This window comes from Pinus tabuliformis, chromosome 3_1, assembly GCF_031772625.1.
Source record: "Pinus tabuliformis cultivar Carrire ecotype Pingquan chromosome 3_1, CPIR1, whole genome shotgun sequence".
Lineage (NCBI taxonomy): Eukaryota > Viridiplantae > Streptophyta > Pinopsida > Pinales > Pinaceae > Pinus > Pinus tabuliformis.
The window spans coordinates 129,980,992-130,000,583 of NC_142301.1; positions in this window are offsets into that span (position 1 = coordinate 129,980,992).

A 19,592-nucleotide genomic window follows, 5' to 3' on the forward strand; every position below is an offset into this window, starting at 1 on the left:
TTTGCGCTTTAAAGCTAGTTCCTCTGCCCTGCTCCTGTTGGGTTGTGTTATATTCTTTCCACGACTAACTGACGTAGTTAAAAGGGGGGTTAGAGGGGGGCGGAAGCCCCCCTTCGTTGCGCCGATTGCGCAGCGGGGGGGTGGCAGCCCCCCTTGTTCGGGGGGTTTGAGGGGGGTGGGTAGCCCCTCTCTACGGGGTCCGGGGCAGCGCCCCGGGAAATTTTTTTTTGGACCCTATATTAGGTTGGGCGAACCTACCTATGGTTTTGTGCATGATTTTCGTACATGGTATTGGACGCGATGGTTTTTTCGGTCCATGGTATTGGATGCTTCGGCATGTATAAATATGTATTGTAACATTGAAAGGAATATAATGAAAAATCAAGCTGGTAGTCCCGATTTTGGGATCCAGGGAAAAATCTCTGTGCATATGTGTTTTATGGGTTATGCTCTCGCATTGTTTATTTTCTTTGTTTAAGAATTCGTATGCAAGTAATTTCTGTACAGGGTTAAAACCTACATTTGGTATCGGAGCTGTTTTGGCTTCAAGGGGATGCCTTTGTTGCTGAGGGGTTTTGCTCGGGCCTGTGGTAGACCCTGTTTAGTGGGAGATCTGCGAGATCGATTCTGGTGGTGAAAGAAGATGGCGAGCTGTGGAAAGATAGAGATTGAGAAGTTCAATGGTCAAAGTTTTGAGTTGTGGAAACTCAAGATGGAGGATCTGTTAGTCGATAAAGATCAGTGGATCGCGGTAGATCCGGGTACTAAACCATCGGGAGTGACCGATGAAGAATGGAAGAAATTGGATCAGAAGGCAAAGAGCACAATACAATTGTGTGTCTCAGATTCAGTATTGCTGAATGTATCAGGGGAAGCTACGACAAAGGCTTTGTGGGTCAAGTTAGGGACTTTGTACCAATCTAAGTCTCTGGTGAATAAAATGTTCCTGCGAAAAAAGCTGTATAACCTGAGGATGAAAGATGGAGACTCGGTGACAGAGCATCTGAATGCGTTTAATACTGTGGTAAGTCAATTATTATCTGTTGATATTAAAATTTCAGATGAAGATAAGTGCATCAGTCTATTGTGTTCTCTACCAGATTCGTGGGATAGTCTGGTTATTGCAATAGGTAGCAATGCAACTGCTTTGCAGTTTGATGAAATAGTCTCAGCCTTGCTGACGGAGGAGATGAGACGGAAGAATATGGACAACCAGAATGGTGATGCCTTGTCTGTACGAGGACGGTCCCAGAACAGAAACAAAAATAAGTCATCGAGTGGGAGATCTAAATCTAGAGGGAGATCTAAATCTCCAGGAAAACCTACAAAGGTGGTGTGCTGGAAATGCGGAAAGGAAGGGCACTTCAGAAGGGATTGTAAATCTAAAGCTCCTGATAAAGGAAAGGGATCTAATGATGCTCCTTCTGCAGAGGCGAAAACCACCTCAGATGAAGGTGGGGATGTGTACTTGGCTTCTTCAAGTACACATGTAGATCATGAGGCATGGTTGATTGACTCAGGTGCATCCTTTCACTTCACTCCCCATAGAGAGTGGTTCTGCGAGTATGAGAAATACGATGGTGGTGATGTCTTCTTAGGAGATGATAGGAAGGCTAGAATCATTGTTCGGGGAAAAGTAAAGTTGAAGTTGCAAGTTGGAAGGGTTAGAATACTTCCGGGTGTTCTACATATTCCTGCATTGGCCAGAAATCTGATTTCTGTAAGCAAGTTGGATGATACAGGTGTAAAGACGGTGTTCGAGAAAGATACCTGCAATATGGTTCGAGGAGCACTGATATTGATGCAGGGAGTTCGGACTGGAACTCTGTACAAACTGCAAGGTAGCACTGTTGTTGATGGGTGCAATAGTTCTATGGTTCCTGAAAATGGAGTAGAAAATCTAGTGGTCTCTGGAGAGAAGACCATGTTGTGGCATCAAAGGCTTGGACATATTGGAGAGAAGGGCCTTCGAATACTTCATGGTAAAGGTATGGTAGAAGGTATGAATGATAGCTCTCTGGATTTTGATTTCTGTGAAAATTGTGTGTATGGGAAGCAGAATCGAGTGAGTTTCCCCTCTGGTGGTAAGAGGACGAAACAGATATTAGAGCTTGTGCACAGTGATGTGTTTGGACCTGTGAAGGTTCCATCACTGGGTAAGTCTGTGTACTATGTATCATTCATAGATGACTTCTCAAGGAATACATGGATATATTTCCTTAAGAAGAAATCTGAAGTCTTTGACAGGTTTAAAGAATTTAAGGCTCTGGTGGAAAATCAGACAGAGAAGAAGATAAAGGTGCTGAGGACAGATAATGGTGGAGAATTTTGCAGCAAGGAATTTGAAGAATTTTGTAAGAAGTGTGGTATAGCACGGCAGAAGACTACTCTATATACACCTCAGCAAAATGGAGTTGCAGAAAGAATGAACAAGACGTTGATGGACAGGGCAAGAAGCATGCTCAGTGGTGCCGGGTTAGGACAGGAATTCTGGGCAGAGGCGGTGGATACTGCACGTTACCTGATCAACAGATCACCCTCATCAGCGTTGGAGGATAAGACTCCACAAGAAGTATGGACTGGTAAGAAACCCTCTCTTTCACATCTGAGGGTATTTGGATGTGATGCATATGTACATGTTCCAAAGGAGAAACGAACCAAGTTGGATAGTAAATCTGAAAAGTGCATCTTTATTGGGTATAAGGATGGTTTAAAGGGTTATAAGCTTTGGAACCCAGTCACACGGAAGGTTGTGTACAACCGAGATGTGGTGTTCAGAGAGGTAAAAGATGTTATTCAATCTGAAGTCCAACCAAAGGAACCTGAGAAGATAGAGTTTGAGCCAAAGGAGGAAGAATCAGACTCTGCAACAGAGGAGGAATCAGAAGATGAAGAGCCACAAACTCCGGCTGTGAGAAGATCAGGTCGAGAAAGAAGGCAGCCAGAAAGGTATAGTCCATCTCCTTTCAGTTCAAATTTTGCTTTGTCTGTTACTGATGATGATCCCAGAACTGTGAAGGAAGCAGTGGATTCAGAAGATGGAAAACTCTGGAAAGAAGCCATGGTTGATGAAATGGCATCTTTGCACAAAAATGAGGCTTGGGATCTGGTAGAGTTGCCGGCTGGAAGGAAACCTATTGGCAGCAAATGGGTGTTCAAGAAGAAGACTAATGCAGAAGGAAAGGTGGAGAAATACAAAGCTCGGTTGGTAGAAAAAGGTTATTCCCAGGTGCCGGGAATTGATTTTGGTGATATTTTTTCTCCTGTTGCCAAGGTAGCTTCTATTAGATTAATTTTATCTATTGCTGCTGCTTTTGATTTTGAGGTAGAACAGATGGATGTGAAGACAACATTTCTTCACGGGTATTTGGAAGAGGAAATCTACATGAGGCAACCTGAAGGCTTTGCGGTGAAGGGTAAGAAAGAACTGGTATGCAAGTTAAAGAAGTCTCTGTATGGGTTAAAACAATCACCAAGGATGTGGTATCAGAAATTCGATACATTTATACGGGGACTTGGCTTCACCAGAAGCAAAGCAGATCATTGTGTGTATTTTAAATTAATTGGTGACCGTGTTATTTATCTGGTCTTGTATGTGGATGATATGTTGCTGGTTGGAAATGACAAAGAAATTATCCAGGATTTGAAGACCCAATTGTCCTCCAAATTTGACATGAAAGATCTTGGTGCTGCAAACTATATTTTGGGCATGGAAATTAAAAGAGATCGGGCAAAGAGGAAGCTCTGGTTAAACCAGAGGAAGTATGTCGAGACAATACTGCAGAGGTTTAATATGCATGATAGTAAACCGGTGAAGGTTCCTATTCCTGTAGGTGTGAGGTTATCTGTTGAACAGTGTCCCAAGACACAAGAAGAGGAAGAGGACATGTCCCGTGTTCCATATTCAAGTGCAGTCGGTAGCCTAATGTATGCAATGGTCTGTACTAGACTAGACATTGCACATGCAGTGGGAGTATTGAGCAGGTTTATGTCAAAACCTGGGAAGGAGCACTAGACAGCAGTGAAGCGGGTTTTCAGGTATTTGCGTGGCACTAGTGATTATGGTTTGTGCTACCAAGGAAGACCAGGATTGGACAGAGTGTTGGATATTCATGGTTTTGTTGATGCAGACTGGGCTGGAGATCTGGATCAGAGAAGATCTACAAGTGGGTATGTGTTTAGCCTATTTGGAGGTGCAGTCAGTTGGATGAGTAAGAAACAATCTGTAGTGGCACTATCAACTACAGAGGCAGAATACATGGCAGCCACTCATGCAAGCAAGGAAGCAGTTTGGTTGCAGAGATTGTGTTCAAGTATGGGGTTAGTACAGGGAGCTATAAGAATAGACTGTGACAGCCAAAGTGCAATTTTCTTGGCAAAGAACCCTTCTTATCATTCAAAGACAAAGCACATTGATGTTTAGTATCACTTTGTGAGGGATATGATAGAAGACAAAAAGGTGTTGCTGGTAAAGGTGGACACTTTGAAGAATACTGCAGATGCATTGACAAAATCTGTGAGCTCTAAGAAGTTCTATTGGTGTAGAGAAACAATGCGTGTTTCAGGGCTGGAAAAATGACTAAGCTCTCCTGTGGCCCCCTGTGGAAAGAAAACAACAAGTGGGAGATTGTTGGGTTGTGTTATATTCTTTGGACCCTATATTAGGTTGGGCGAACCTACCTATGGTTTTGTGCATGATTTTCGCACATGGTATTGGACGCGATGGTTTTTTCGGTCCATGGTATTGGATGCTTCGGCATGTATAAATATGTATTGTAACATTGAAAGGAATATAATGAAAAATCAAGCTGGTAGTCCCGGTTTTGGGATCCAGGGAAAAATCTCTATGCATATGTGTTTTATGGGTTATGCTCTCGCATTGTTTATTTTCTTTGTTTAAGAATTCGTATGCAGGTAAATTATGTACAGGGTTAAAACCTACAGCTCCGTCTTCACACATGAAATTTATATAAACAGTTAAATCTATAACATTTGATCGCCATCGATCCAATAGTGATTAATGTCGATCAAAACCTGCAACACAAGACATACAGACAGTTTATAAAATATACACACACAGGCACAATTTAACATTAAAACTCTCTATATATTATACACAACATAATTACAAATCTAAGGCATTTCAGCCTTACCATGGGTTCTCCCCTCAACTACATTTCAACACTCTGCTTTCACAAATTCTATCTCCATCCCTCTTTCCCTCTCTATATCTCACTCATTACATATATATAGAACACATCTGGTTCATCATTACAGGAATATTGGATCGGATTGCTATGAAGGATCCAATCAATCCTCTCCTTGGTCTCCTCTAACAACCCACTAAAAATGCACACACGAAATATTACATTTAATGAAGTCTTCTAGAGACTTAACATTTCCATCAAACTAGCTCCTCTTATAACAGAATTTGTGCTTATTTTCTCGATGGTCCATGTCCTCCTCCTTCTTCGCTTTGGATTCCTCCTTTTGAGTAGGAGTGCTGGATGGTCCTGCATTAGACTCCTGAGGCACAAAAATTTATGACCTCTTGGTCATATGCTTCCCCTTGTCCTTAGCAATTCTACCCATTGTACTTCTTCAATGGAACTGCCTTCATGGTCTTCTGTGAGCTGCCACCAAACCTCTGCAGTAACAGTTCCCTTCTGCTACATGATACCTTACCAAGCTCTCCTCACTCAATCTTTTGGCATCCTTCAGGTTCTCTCCTCTAGAACAATATGAGCACTCCATGCTCTAGGTTTCCTGCAATATTCTCACCTTCAGTTGTCGTTCTCTGTGCGACAGTAGGACCATAACTCTCCATACTTTAAACAATTGTACCTCCTTCTGCTCTTCTTGCACTCCTTCTTCCTTCTTGTAGAAATCCTTAACCTTCCTTTGCACGCAGAATCTCCTTCTGCTTTGATACCAAACGATGGATAAAGATCTTGGGGTTAACCAAAATCCCTTTCCCTTAAAAAAATATCGATTTTGAGGCCTGTGGATTATGGGCCCACATGCCTTATCAGAAGCATTAATATAGGCCCTTAAGCCTTAAAATTATGAAGCATTCAACTATCGGAATCTTTAAATTAAGCGTTCAAGCCTTAAACCCTCGGCAACACGTATTACGAAATACACGGAAAAACCATGTAAATCCCGCTCTGAATATACATGTTGGACTTTAAAAACATACACCTGAATTTATAAGGATTATTGGGTCCACTCTTCTGCTTTCCTCACCATTGATCTCATGCTGACGTCCGACTACTGATACCTTTGATCACCGATTAGCACATGATCGCTATCGGCATATCAGCCCTTGCTATTCCATTATCGCTCGTCCTTTGCCTCTCCAATATGCAATTGTCGATCGCATTTGGGTTGTCGATCAGGATTCTTGATCTGATGGTCCAGGATCCATCATTTTATCACTGATCATTCTCTGATGATGGTCAGGTCCGATAACACCCTAACGACTCCGCTGATGTGATAAAATCCTAAACGTTCATCTATAAGATCCAATGACCCTGGTTTCTCGATACTTCATCTCTTCGCTTATTCTTCCTTGGTTTGATCTCGTCGTTTTGATGGGATTTGTGCTTTAAAGCCAGTTCCTCTACCCTATTCTATCTTCACACAACAGATTTATATAAACAATTAACTCTATATCGTTGGATCGCCATTGATATGACAGTGATCGATGGTCGATCAAAGCCTACAACATGGGAGATACAGACAGTTTATAATATATACACAAACATGCACAATTTAACATTAAATCACTCTATATATTATACACAACATAATTACAAATCTAATGCATTTCAGCCTTAGCATGGGTCCCCCCTCAACTACATTTCAACACTCTGTTTTCACAAATTCTATCTCTATCCCTTTATCCCCGTCTATATCTCACTCATTACATATATATATATATATAACACATATGTTTCATCGTTATAGGAATATTGTATCGGATCACTATGAAGGATCTGATCAAACCTCTCCTTGGTATCCTCTAACAACCCACTAACAATGCACACATGGCAGATTACATTTAATGAAGTCTTCTAGAGACTTATCATTTCCATCAAACTAGCTCCTCTTATAACAGAATTTGTCCTTGTTTTCTCGATGGTCCACATCCTCCTCCTTCTTTGCTTTGGATTCCTCCTTTTGAATAGGAGTGCTAGATGCTCCTGCATCATGAATCTTTCTTATAGTTTGCTAATTTTATGTTCTTACATGAAGAATAATGCCCAACCTGTTCTAGTTCTTTTTATGACAGTTCTTAAATGAATTAACAAACTAGTTAATACTCAAAAAACATATAAGTATGTAATACCTTCTAAACTTTTACGAGAAATTATTTAGATTTACTTATCTCTACTCACGCTTCCAGATATTATGAATTAAATTCCTCTGATTATTTACCTCCCAAACTTGAGACCCGCGCTGTTTGCCTGAAGCCTCCCACCAAGCTACCATTCACAGGGTATTCACTTCAAGATTTTTTGTTCTTGAATGTAGTAGCTATCTAGTCATAACCAGACTTAGTCCCGGTAGCACTATCTATCCCTACAACACAGTTGTCAAGATCATTGCACAATTTTTCCTCTCTTTGCTCCTAGGTTTCTAAGATGCCCCTTCATCCTCTTGTTTCCTAGAATAAATCTTCCTTCTGGAAGTAGTTAGGGCTTGGGTAACTACCTAGCCTAACTGTTTGAGAATAAACTGTCATTCCTAGATGACTTATTCTCATTTAAATTAAACTCATTAATTATTGCCAAGATTCCAGTAATTCACTTTTATAAATTAAAACAGAATTACTATTTATATCAAAGTTAACCAATATTCAGTTTGTCCAAAAAATGCAGTAAAATAAATATTTACACATATATGGGGGACATCACATCTTCCCCCCTAAGATTGAACATCGTCCCAATGTTCTTCTGTCGGAAATAACCCAGGAAATATCTCCCTCATGGTCCTTTCATCCTCCCAGGTAGCCTCTTCAGGCCCAAAATGCTGCCACTGTACTTTAACTTGGGTGATAACTCATCTCCGCAGCATTACTTCTCTCCGATCGAGTATACCCATTGGCTCGACCAGGAACTCGCCTTCCGGTTGTACCTATATAGTGAAGATAAAAGAAAGTTGTTTTACTTGTTTGATAAAATCACAATGGACTTTTACCATGCATAATTACATATTCATATATATAAGACAAGTCGATGAGGTAAACTTTTAGATTTTCTCTCCTTCACCTGTATTTCTTGCCAGTTTATTATGTGTTTGGGGTCATAAACATATTTCTTTAAAACTGAAACGTGAAAAACATTATGCACCTGTATATGACTTGGTAAAGCAAGTTGATACGCTACGGGCCCAATCCGTGCTAAAATCTGGAAAGGACCACAGAATCTGGGTGCCAACTTGGCACAACCCATCCACTGAAGTGTACTTTTCTTAGCTCTAACACGCATGTAGACATGATCACCCACTTGAAATTCCTGAAATCTTCTTTTTTCGGTCAGCAAAGTTCTTCTATCAGTCCTGAGCGGCCTTTAAATTAGATCACACTTCTTTAACCATTTCTTCCATCTCTGCTAACATATCAGGCCCCAACATTAACTTATCTTTTGGACTACCCCAATTTACGGGAGTCCTTCATTTACGCCCATAAAGCACTTCAAAAGGGTTCATTTGTGTAGAAGTGTAATAGCTATTGTTATAAGCAAATTTTACAAGATGCAAGTATTCTTCCCACTTAGATGGTTGTTGCATCACATAAGCCCATAACATATCTTCCACTACCTGGTTTACTCACTCTGTCTGCCCATCTGTCTAAGGATGGTAAGCAGTACTAAATTGTAGTTGAGTACCTAGCCCATTGAAGAAGGTTGTCCATAATGCTGATATAAATTTTACATCACGATATGAAATTATAGCCTTTGGTATTCCATCCAACTTGAAAATATTCTTCATAAATATATTAGCAATCTGCACTGCCTTATAAGTAGATTGTACCAGTATGAAGTGGGCAGATTTTCTCAGGTTATCCACAACCACCATTGTTGAATCATTATTTTTCTCGACCTGGGCAGGCCCATAATAAAATCGATGGAAATATCTTCCCACTTCCATTTCGGAATGGGTAAGGGGTGGAGTAACCCGGTTGGGTGACGGTGTTCTATTTTAACTTGCTGGCATTCCAAGGAGTAGGCCATCTATTTAGCCACCTCCTTCTTCATGCTAGGCGAAAAATATTCCTTTATAAGAGCTGTTAGCAATTTCTGATATCTAGGATGTTCGACATATGGGACCTTACAATATTCATCTAAAATCAAATCCTTAATGGCTTTTATATTCAGTACAAACATTCTTGTTTTATAAATCAGCAAACCCTATGGATTTACTTCATACACAAGCTATTGTTCTTTACTGTTTGGAATTTTTGTTTGCTTCCACAAAGTTTGATATTCTGGGTCTTGCACTGCTGCCTCCTCAAATTGTTCCTTAAATTTGTTTTATGCTTCACAGAATGATATTTCATACATACCGTTATCTTTTCTACTTAGTACATCTGCGACATGATTTTCTTTAACTTTTAAATGTTTAATTTCAAAATCGAATCTGTTCATAAAATCAATCCAACGTGCTTGTCTGGCGTTTGAAGTGGGTTGTTTAAAATAATTAGTCAAGCTATGATGGTCAGTCATTAGCAAAAAAAATTTCCTCAATAGGTAATGCCGCCACATTTTTAAGGCATGAATAACAACTGCCAGTTCCAAATCATAGGTTGAGTACCTCTGCTGATGCTCTTTAAGATTTTTGGATTTATAAGTGATGACTCTGCCTTCTTGCATTAGTACACCACCCACACCTTGTTTGCTAGTGTCAGTATATAGCGAATAGTCTTTGTTTGGGTCAACAATGCTTAATATAGGTGCAGTGGTGAGTAAATGTTTAAGTCGGTCAAATCTGTCTTGGCATTCTATACTTCATTCAAAGATCTTACCCTTCTTTTGCAATGAGGTAATAGGATATGCCACCCTGCAAAAACCTTCGATGAATCGTTTGTAATACCAAGCTAGGCCCATGACCTTATATCAGCCACATCCCTTGTTACTGGCCACTCCATTATGGTCTTTATTTTCTCTGGGTCCACAACTATTCCTTCTTTAGTAATGATATGACCAAGATATTGGATTTGTTCCTTAAAGAAGTCACATTTGTTGTATTTGGCATATAGTTGGTGTTCCCTCAAAACTTGTAAAACAATCTGGAGGTGTTCCTTGTGTTCTTCCACTGTCCGTGAGTAAATTAAAATATCATCAATGAAAATTAACACAAACTTGTCTAAATATTGATGGAATATGTTGTTCATAAGGCACATGAAAGTTTCCGGTGCATTGGTTAGCCCAAAGGGTAACACCACAAACTCGTAATGCCCATAACGAGTCCTGAAAGCAGTTTTCGCTATATCTTCTTCTTTGATTCTAATCTGATGATAGCCCGATCGAAGGTCAATCTTGGAAAACATGGTTGCCCCCTTTACTTGGTCAAATAATTCATCAATACGAGGTAGGGGATACTTGTTTTTTATGGTTAACTTATTTAATTGATGGTAATCCATACACATTCGCATGGTTCCATCCTTCTTTTTAACAAAAAGTATTGGGGCTCCCCAGGGTGATACACTTGGTTGGATGTATTTCTTGTCAAGGAGTTCTTGCAATTGCATTTTCAGCTCTATTAATTTGGGTATGCTCATACGATAAGGAGCTCGTGATACAGGTGCAGCCCCTGGCACTAATTCAATAGTAAAATCTATATCCCTTTTTGGTGGGAGTCCTAGGATTTCCTCTGGAAATACATCCAGGAAATTTTGTACTATTGGTATATCCTCTATGGTGGCAGATTTTTCTTTGGAATCAGAATATCCTACTTGAATGGCATAAATCTGGCACCCTTTTCGGATGCATTTGGCCAATTGGGAGGCTATCACAGGTCTCAGCTTTATAGGTCTTATGATCCCTTGAATTTCCTGCCTTCTTCCATCCTCATCCATATAATTAATGATTTTCGTTTTACAGTTAAGGAGAGACCAGTGTTTCTCCAACCAGTCCATACCGATGAGAATATCGTATGAACCTAAGGGCAACACATTTAAGTCTGCCATAATAGGTTGTCTTCCTATCTGTAGGAGACAATTGTTGACCTTGGCCAGCACTCTCCTTTTGGCCCCAGTAGCCAGTTGTACTAACCAGGAATTCTTAAACTTAACAGTTTGAAGATTACATTGTTCTATTATTTTGGGGCTCACATAAGTTAAGGTAGCCCTAGGGTCAATTAAAATAGACATAATGTGGTTGAAGATTTTACCTTCAAACTCAATCATAGTTGCCTGGTACTCGAGAGCAGCATTGATTTTTGGCATGCTTTTTGCCACTTCTTCGACTGTTGATGCCTCTTATCTGATTAGTTCCCCTGAGATGTAGGCATTTTTTAACATAATGAGGCCCTCCACATCCCCAGCACTATACCGGTGGTCTAGCTGCCATTTCCACTTCAGTCCTTACTGATTGTTCATTAGTCTTGGTTTCACTGGGGGCTTTGAATCTGGGTGGATTTCTATTCAGATTCCTATTCATCTGTCCTCTAGGAATCTTATTGACCACAAATTTATTTATTTTATGGCCAGAGGAAAATTTACTCCCTTTCTTGTCATTCCATTTCTTTCCTCCCTCACTTTTCTGCTTATTTTGCTGATAGCATACCCGAGCCTTGCGTATGACCTCATCCATAGTCTTTGGATTATTGAACTCAAGGCGTTCCTTCATAAATAGTGGCAAGCTGCTGACAAACCGTTGTACTTTAGCCTTTTCTTCCTGTATATATGGGACATATCACAGCAGAGAGGTGAACTTGGTTATGAACTCATCCATGGATAATTGTCCCAAACAAAGGTCATGAAACTCCTTGGCCTTCTCGTCATAGAATCTTTCAGTCAGATATTTTTCTTTAAAGTATTTTTGAAACTTATCCCAGGTTATGCTTTGTTCGTTTACACCACGAACTATCTTTACCTCCTCCCACCATAAGGTGGCCTTCCACTCCAACTGGAAGATTTCCAATCTAGCTTTAAGATTATGATCATATTCGTACAACTCAAAATACTTGTTCATGTTAATGAGCCAAGATTCCGTTGCCTCCTCCTATTCACCATCAAAAAGTGGAGGCTTAATTTTCCGGAATTCCCCTTGGAGTCCTACCTTTCTTCTTTTATGCTTATTGTGCTTTGATGCATTTCCCATATTCTTCTTCCTGGTTTTCTTCACCACCCTCTGTTTTCGCTCGTTCTGTATGGTATTCTTGTTCTCCAGTCATATCTCCCTATTCAGGACTAGGAATTGTGTGTCTCTGGTTCTGTCTATCTCACAGGATTTTCATGATCTTTTCTTGTTCCAGCATCAGTCGTTCATTATCTACTTGAATTCAAGCCATTTCTGCCTTTAATTCTTGTACAATTTCTAAGATTGTGGGATTGGTGTTTCGCAGTTCGTCTCCCAGCTACACCCATACTTTAGGATTGGTCTCCTGAAATGTTGCTGCTCCTACTCATGTCACAGTCTCGTGCGGTATGGTTCCCATTCTTCTCATATTGGCTATCCCTGTTCCTGGATTTTTGTTGTGTACATTACACAAATACTATTAATTCTTGTCTTTCTAGAGGCCTCAGTTTTGGTAACTTGAGTGCTCTGATACCACATGTCACACACCTAATAATTAGATTAATCCATAGTAAAAAAAAATTATTAACTATATGATTACTACCAAACTATGTGTATTTACCATGTTTTGATATCAAAAACAAATCATATAACATATAACGTTTGTGACATTTTTAATAAATAAAGTCTTCCATGATAAAGCAATTTATCATATTTACAATCCTTGTTTTAAAAGTCTGCATCATTCTTTGAATTCTAAGGAGAGGGTTAACTATGTGGATTTTATACATCTTTATGGTACCCTTACTTGGTTTTTCCAATGATTTTCCATATCACCGAATATTATTGTATTTAACTACCTAACCTATGCATTTACTATGATAACCATTAACCTTGCAGTGGCATTAATGTTTCTGGGGCTGTGAATGCCCTAGGGCTACGATCCACTCTACAGTGATTGTCCTAGTGCCTCTAGATGTAGTCGTTATGTGGAAAGGTGTCCATGATCTATGACACCTGGTTCTCCTCCAAATCGAATGGCTGAGGTTTCGTTTTGTCGGACATAGGCTGGCATATAATGGCAAATTCATCATTTGGTGTTTCTAGTGAAATTCGTTGGGTCCTCTAGCGGGTCGGTGGCCTCCTTCCTCGTAAGGGGATTCTGCCCTGCGATCCTTTCTCATGGTTGCTAGCTCGACTTCTGACTTTGTGAGTTTGTTATTGAGTTTCCCTCGTTTACTACCTACACTGGCCGTCTTCTAGATTTGCATCTTTCTTTAGAGAGGGTTGTCCTGTATGGTTCATCCTTCAACAGGTATCATTCCTCGGTGACAATCTCTGCCAAATTCCTCTTTGCTCAATTGACTTTCATATTCTGCATGACGATTACAATATAATCCTATGCTTGTTTTGTTGCAAGTGGTTTTGGCTCTTCTGCGGAACCCTTTTCATCACCGTTGTGACAACAGTGTTCTTGACATTTCTACCGGGTATGGGGTTTTTTTACTGGGATAGTCCTAAGGTTATTCTCATAGGCTTATATCGACTCTATTGTTGTGGTTGGTTCTAAGGTCCATCAGCCTGAAGATGAGAATTTATCATCTAATGTTTTCAATTTAAGGGTTATTCCATAAACCCTCTGATAATTTACTCGAATGGGTAATTCTGGGTCTAGCTTGCCTACTCGACAACACAAGTAACCTTTTGCTTGACTTCCCGTAAAGGGATCATTATTATTATTTTCTTTATGAAATATTATCCAATGCTTAGGTTGTCTGTTTTACCCTCTTAAATTAATTCGCAAACAAGTCAAACCCATACTAAGTTCTGGGTTTATACACAAGCTGTATTGATGTTTTTCATTATCGCAAGGCTTCCATGTGTACCTGTACTAGAATGAATTATAGTTGACTATAATCTCTTCGGATAATCTGTGGTGGTTTTCAGTCATGACTGAGCACTATCTACTGTTCATTCTTATAGTTTTGGACTCTTCATTTCTCCTCTGTTTCTCTAAATACAATGCTTCTCTGCTATGGTTATTTTCAATATATTTGTGGTAGAATGAATCTTACTTATACTTTGCTAATTTTCTGTTCTTACATGAAGAATAATGCCCAACCTGTTCTGGTTCTTTTTATGACAGCTCCTAAATGAATTAACAAACTAGTTAATATTCAGAAGTTTGGTTCTATTTATGACAATTCTTAAATGAATTAACAAACTAGTTAATATTCAGAAGTCTGGTTCTATTCATGACAGTTCTTAAATGAATTAACAAACTAGTTAATACTCAGAAAACATGCAAGTATGTAATACTTTCTAAACTTTTAAGAGAAATTATTCAGATTTACTTATCTATAGTGGCCCTTCCAGATATTCCGAATTAAATTCCTCTAATTATTTTCTTCCCAACCTTGAGACAGACGTTGTCTGCCTGAAGTCTCCCCCCTGAGCTACCCTTCACAGGGTATTCACTTGAAGATTTTCTATTCTTGAATGTAACAAGTGTCTGTTCATAACTAGACTTAGCCCCAGTAGCATTGTCTATCACTACAACACAGTTCCCCAAATCATTGCACAAATTTTCCTCTTTTTGCTCCCAGGTCTCTACGACACAGTTGATCAGATCATTGCACAATTTTTCTTGTTTTTCCTGCTAGGTTTCTCAGATGCCCCTTCATCCTCTTGATTTCCGGAATAAATATTCATTCTGGAAGTAGTTAGGGCTTGGGTAACTACCCAGCCTAACTGTTTTAGAATAGTTTGTCATTCCTAGATGACTTATTCTCATTTAAATTAAACTCATTTAATTATTGCAAGATTCCAATAATTCACTTTTATAAATTAAAACAAAATTACTATTTATATCAAAGTTAATCAATATTCATTTTGTCCAAGAAATATAGTAAAATAAATATTTACACATATATAAGGGACATCACAATAGATAAATGTACATTCTAGTGTATCGCAATGGTTTGATCTCTTTTTCCAAATACAAAAGTTGCAAATAAGTCCTTCCTCCATTAACATTTTTTTTTATAACGTCTAAATGATATTTTTAGAAAACATAAATATTGATGTAATGATACGCTACGTTTGAAAAAAAAATTGTCAACCATGATTTATTTTCAGCGTAATATGAGGGGTTGACATTTTATTAAAATCATAAGTATTGATATAATGATAAATTAAGTTTTATATACACATGAGTTTACATTAATATTAAAAAATATTTGTTCTATTTTATTTTTAAGATGATTAGTTTGATTATAATTATGATTTTAAGAGGTAATACAGTAAATTGATTTTTTTTAATTATTATATAAGAAAAAATATATCATATTTAGATATTAGATCACTAAAAAGAAATTTGATCCATATTTACGTTGTTTTTATATTAAATGTATTATTTTATACGAAGGACCCTACATCATATTTAAAAATAATCAATATGCTTTTTAAGTGATTATTTATTTTAGTCAAGTGATATTTCATATACAATTATATATTACTCTCCATTATTATGATATTTATGGTCAACATATTATTACTTATTTAGTTTTATCTATCTATTGCTTTGTCTTGTATCAAAAATTTATGTCATTTATACATAGTTTAATATTGGGAATTTTTTGTTATTACTTAAATTTATTTATTGGTAAGGTGATTGGTTGAGGTTTATTGAGGGTGCTATTTAATAACTTCCAAGTAATTAAAAAAAATCCAATAATTTTATATTTTTAGTTTTAGTTTATTACATTTTAATTTCACTTATATATATTTTTAGTTTTATTAATTTTTAATTTGACTTGTAATTTTTTTGCTTTTTTTCTATAGTTTTTTCTTTTATTTATTTTCAATTTCAATTTCATTAATTATAAAAAAATTTATTAATTTATTAATTTACCTTTATTTTTTTCCCTTAACTTTTCTATAATTGAAATTTCATTTCAATCCATATAATTAAATTAGTTCAAAACAATTCTAAACATCACAAATTAATAAAATTAAAACATAATTTGATTGCATTTTTCTGCAGCGATCTTTTATACTACCTCCCCAATTTTTTATTTGTTTTTTTATTATATATATATATATATATATATATTGTCACCATATCATTATTTCTCTGCTTTCTATTTAAAACTCAACGAATGCATAAGTTCTATTTTTTCCACCTCATAGCAATTTAGCTATATGCTTTGCTATTCATTCCTTACCTTTGGTGTAAGGACTGGGTATCTTGAATTATCATTTTGATATGATTATGCTCTATGGGTAGAAGAAAGTCTTTCTAGCAATAACTTAACATGTATGGTGCACTATGGTGTTTAAATTAGTAATCAATCACCCTTACATACCATTGCTCTTATTTATACACAAAGAAATTATGAGTAAATATTTTCCCAATTAATAATAGATATTGTATGTATGAAGTCCACAACGAACTATAGCTTTGAACCATGTAAATCACGAATTCTTATATAAACCTCTTATATGTTCCATTATTTTCACATTATATGTCGACACTCTGGTTTAGTGGCTTTATGCAGTTGGTGAATTGGTTTATCACAATATATTTTCATAGTTTCAATAAATAAAATGGAACACCGAGTTGTCCATAAGTTAATGTGGTTATAAGATGTATATTCTAACGTTTATCCTTGTAACCCCTCATAAAAACATTTATTGCACAACTATCGGATAGTGAAAATGGTTGTACACCTAGGAAACTTAACCACCAATCCCTGTTTGACAATCCAACAACCTCCATGTGCAATTCACATGGGAAGGGTTAGGATTGGGTTTGTGTGAATGGCTAGGAATTATTGAACTAATCCAATGATTGTGTGAGCATATGTCAACCCTAAACCATTTCTTGACTATCTTCCTCTTGGCATTTTTTTTCTCTTTGTTCTGAGTTGTGCCAGGTGATAGCCAAGAGGTTCGGACATATGCCCGGCTTAACCTTGCGTTCATGTCAATACTCTTAGCTTCTTCCATCGTATATATGTTGGTTTAGATTTCCCATGATTGGTAATTCATTTTTCTTGACTTTGTACTCCATCCTTTGTTACCAAATCAAGGGTTTGCTAGCATGTCTTCGTGTTGAACGCAATACTCATGTGCCAATAATTCTAGTCTAGCTGACATTTCTTATTTCACCAAGTAACTGACTCTTATTTTCCTTCCTATGCTAACACTGTGAATTCCTTATTAGAAGCCTACACCTCCTGATCTACTTTACTCAATCCGTAAGCATAATTTTGAGTTCACAAAGGTCTTTTTTTCTTATTCTTTCTATTGGTTTATTCTAGTTCATAGTTTTATGATTCTGTTCAGTGGGTTACCACATTTTGGTTTATCAGAAAGAAACCTCCTCAAAGTCATGACTTGATTTCTTCATGGAATTCGATGCAAACTATGCTCTAGGACACTACAAAAGAAAAGGTCATTGGTGAGGGTCATGCATGTGACAAACCTTTAAGGTTCATCACCAATGTTGCATATAATGACAGTCCTTAAAAACTAGTTGTTGTAAGTACATATAGTAATGGTCCTTTAAGATTTGTCACCAAAACCATTTTCAATGACACTTTTGGCGAGGGTTATTAAAGGCATGTCACTAATTATATCATTGATGATACTTCTAGTGATGGTCTCTTATTGGCCCTCACCAATGATATTTTTTAATGCAAGAGCATCTAGGACTAGTGAGCAATGTGATGGAGTGGTCACATGTTGTGGCTAATGCAAGTTTGGAGGAAGACTTGGTTGTTTAATTTGTATTAATTTCAAAATAAATGAAAGTAGTTAATTATTGCCTAATTCTGAACTAAATTAGGAATAAATGGAAAAGTGATCCTCCCTGTGTGGATATCAAGCCAAGCAGTTAGAATAATTAGTTAGATTAGGATTTTATTTCTTAAAATATAGTGAATTCCTTCATTTTGTGGAAGGAAATTGTTAGATCGAGCATATATGTGGTTCCTTTCTTTTCTGAAAGGGGATGCGAGACAGAGACGAGAAGATCAAGAGTATCCTAAGCCTACGGGCAGCATAGGAGAAAGAGGCCATTAATTAGAAGAATCAGGCCAGAGAAGGAGAAAGAGCCTCAAAATGTAGTTTTGTATTTATGTTTGTATATAGAGAATTGATTTTGAGTGTGGGTCTATGTATTTATGTCGTCTTTGAGTTCCGTTGTATTGATATGTGTAGACAGTTGAAAATCCATTTGCAAGCATATCAATCAACCATCGATCACTGTAGGATCGATGGTGATCTATTGGCTAGTTGAATGACTGTTATAGGTGAATGTATTGCGTAAAAACCTGAGATGAGTAGAGGAATGCATTTTAACGCAAAAATCCATCCATTGCGAATGAAACGAGGTTAAAGAAGAAAAGGCAAAAATGATACACAAGAACCATTGGATTTCATAGATCGATGGTTCAGATCAAACAGAGGCAGGGCATTGATATATCGCATCGACGGAGTCTTTTTACAGAGTTTTGGTCTCAAAAGAGAAGAACACATTTTACACTAAAAATGAGCGTAAAACGTAGTTAGATTTGGAATCTAGACTTGAACCATTTATAAACAAGGAACTGTACCCTTATTGGGTCCGGAAGGCATATTGGGTCGGTGCATTAAACTGATCGGAATGGACCTTTGTAATAGAGCGATAGCGATATGCGATTAAATAACAACTGTCCGATCAGAAGTTAGATCGACGGTGTCGATCTAATCGCAATTCACAATCTGGGAATTCAAGAGATAGCAGGAAGTGCGATGAAACGTTGATGACTGATGACTGATTAGAGATCGAGCCGATCGGAGGTCTGAAGAGTAAATCTTAAGGAGGCGGACCCAACAATCTATAGAATGAGTCTCATAAGAATTGAAGTCCGGTGTTAAGGATTTCAATGCTTGTTCCTATGTTTTTTGGTGTATTCCCGTGTTATTCAATATATGTGTTACATGGGATTTTTAATGTAAAAACACTATATGAATGCTCCCGATGGTGTAAGAGCTTCCGATAATTATAAGTGGCCCAGTTATTAAAGGAGAAGTCTATATGTTATATGGTCCAATGTTAAAGACTAAAACCCATATTAACGCTTCCGATATGCATATGTGTGGGCACGAAGCTCTAAAGGGCCATTAAGGGGAAATGAATCCCGATAAAGTATAACATGTTGTCGCAACCTTAAGGTTGCATCACTTTGTTATCAGAGCTAGGTTAAAGGAAGAAAATGTCCTGCGAGAAGGTGATTTATTATACAGAAGGTATGAAAGTAGCAACAATTGAATGAATGGCAGTGTTGGGCACAAGACTATAGC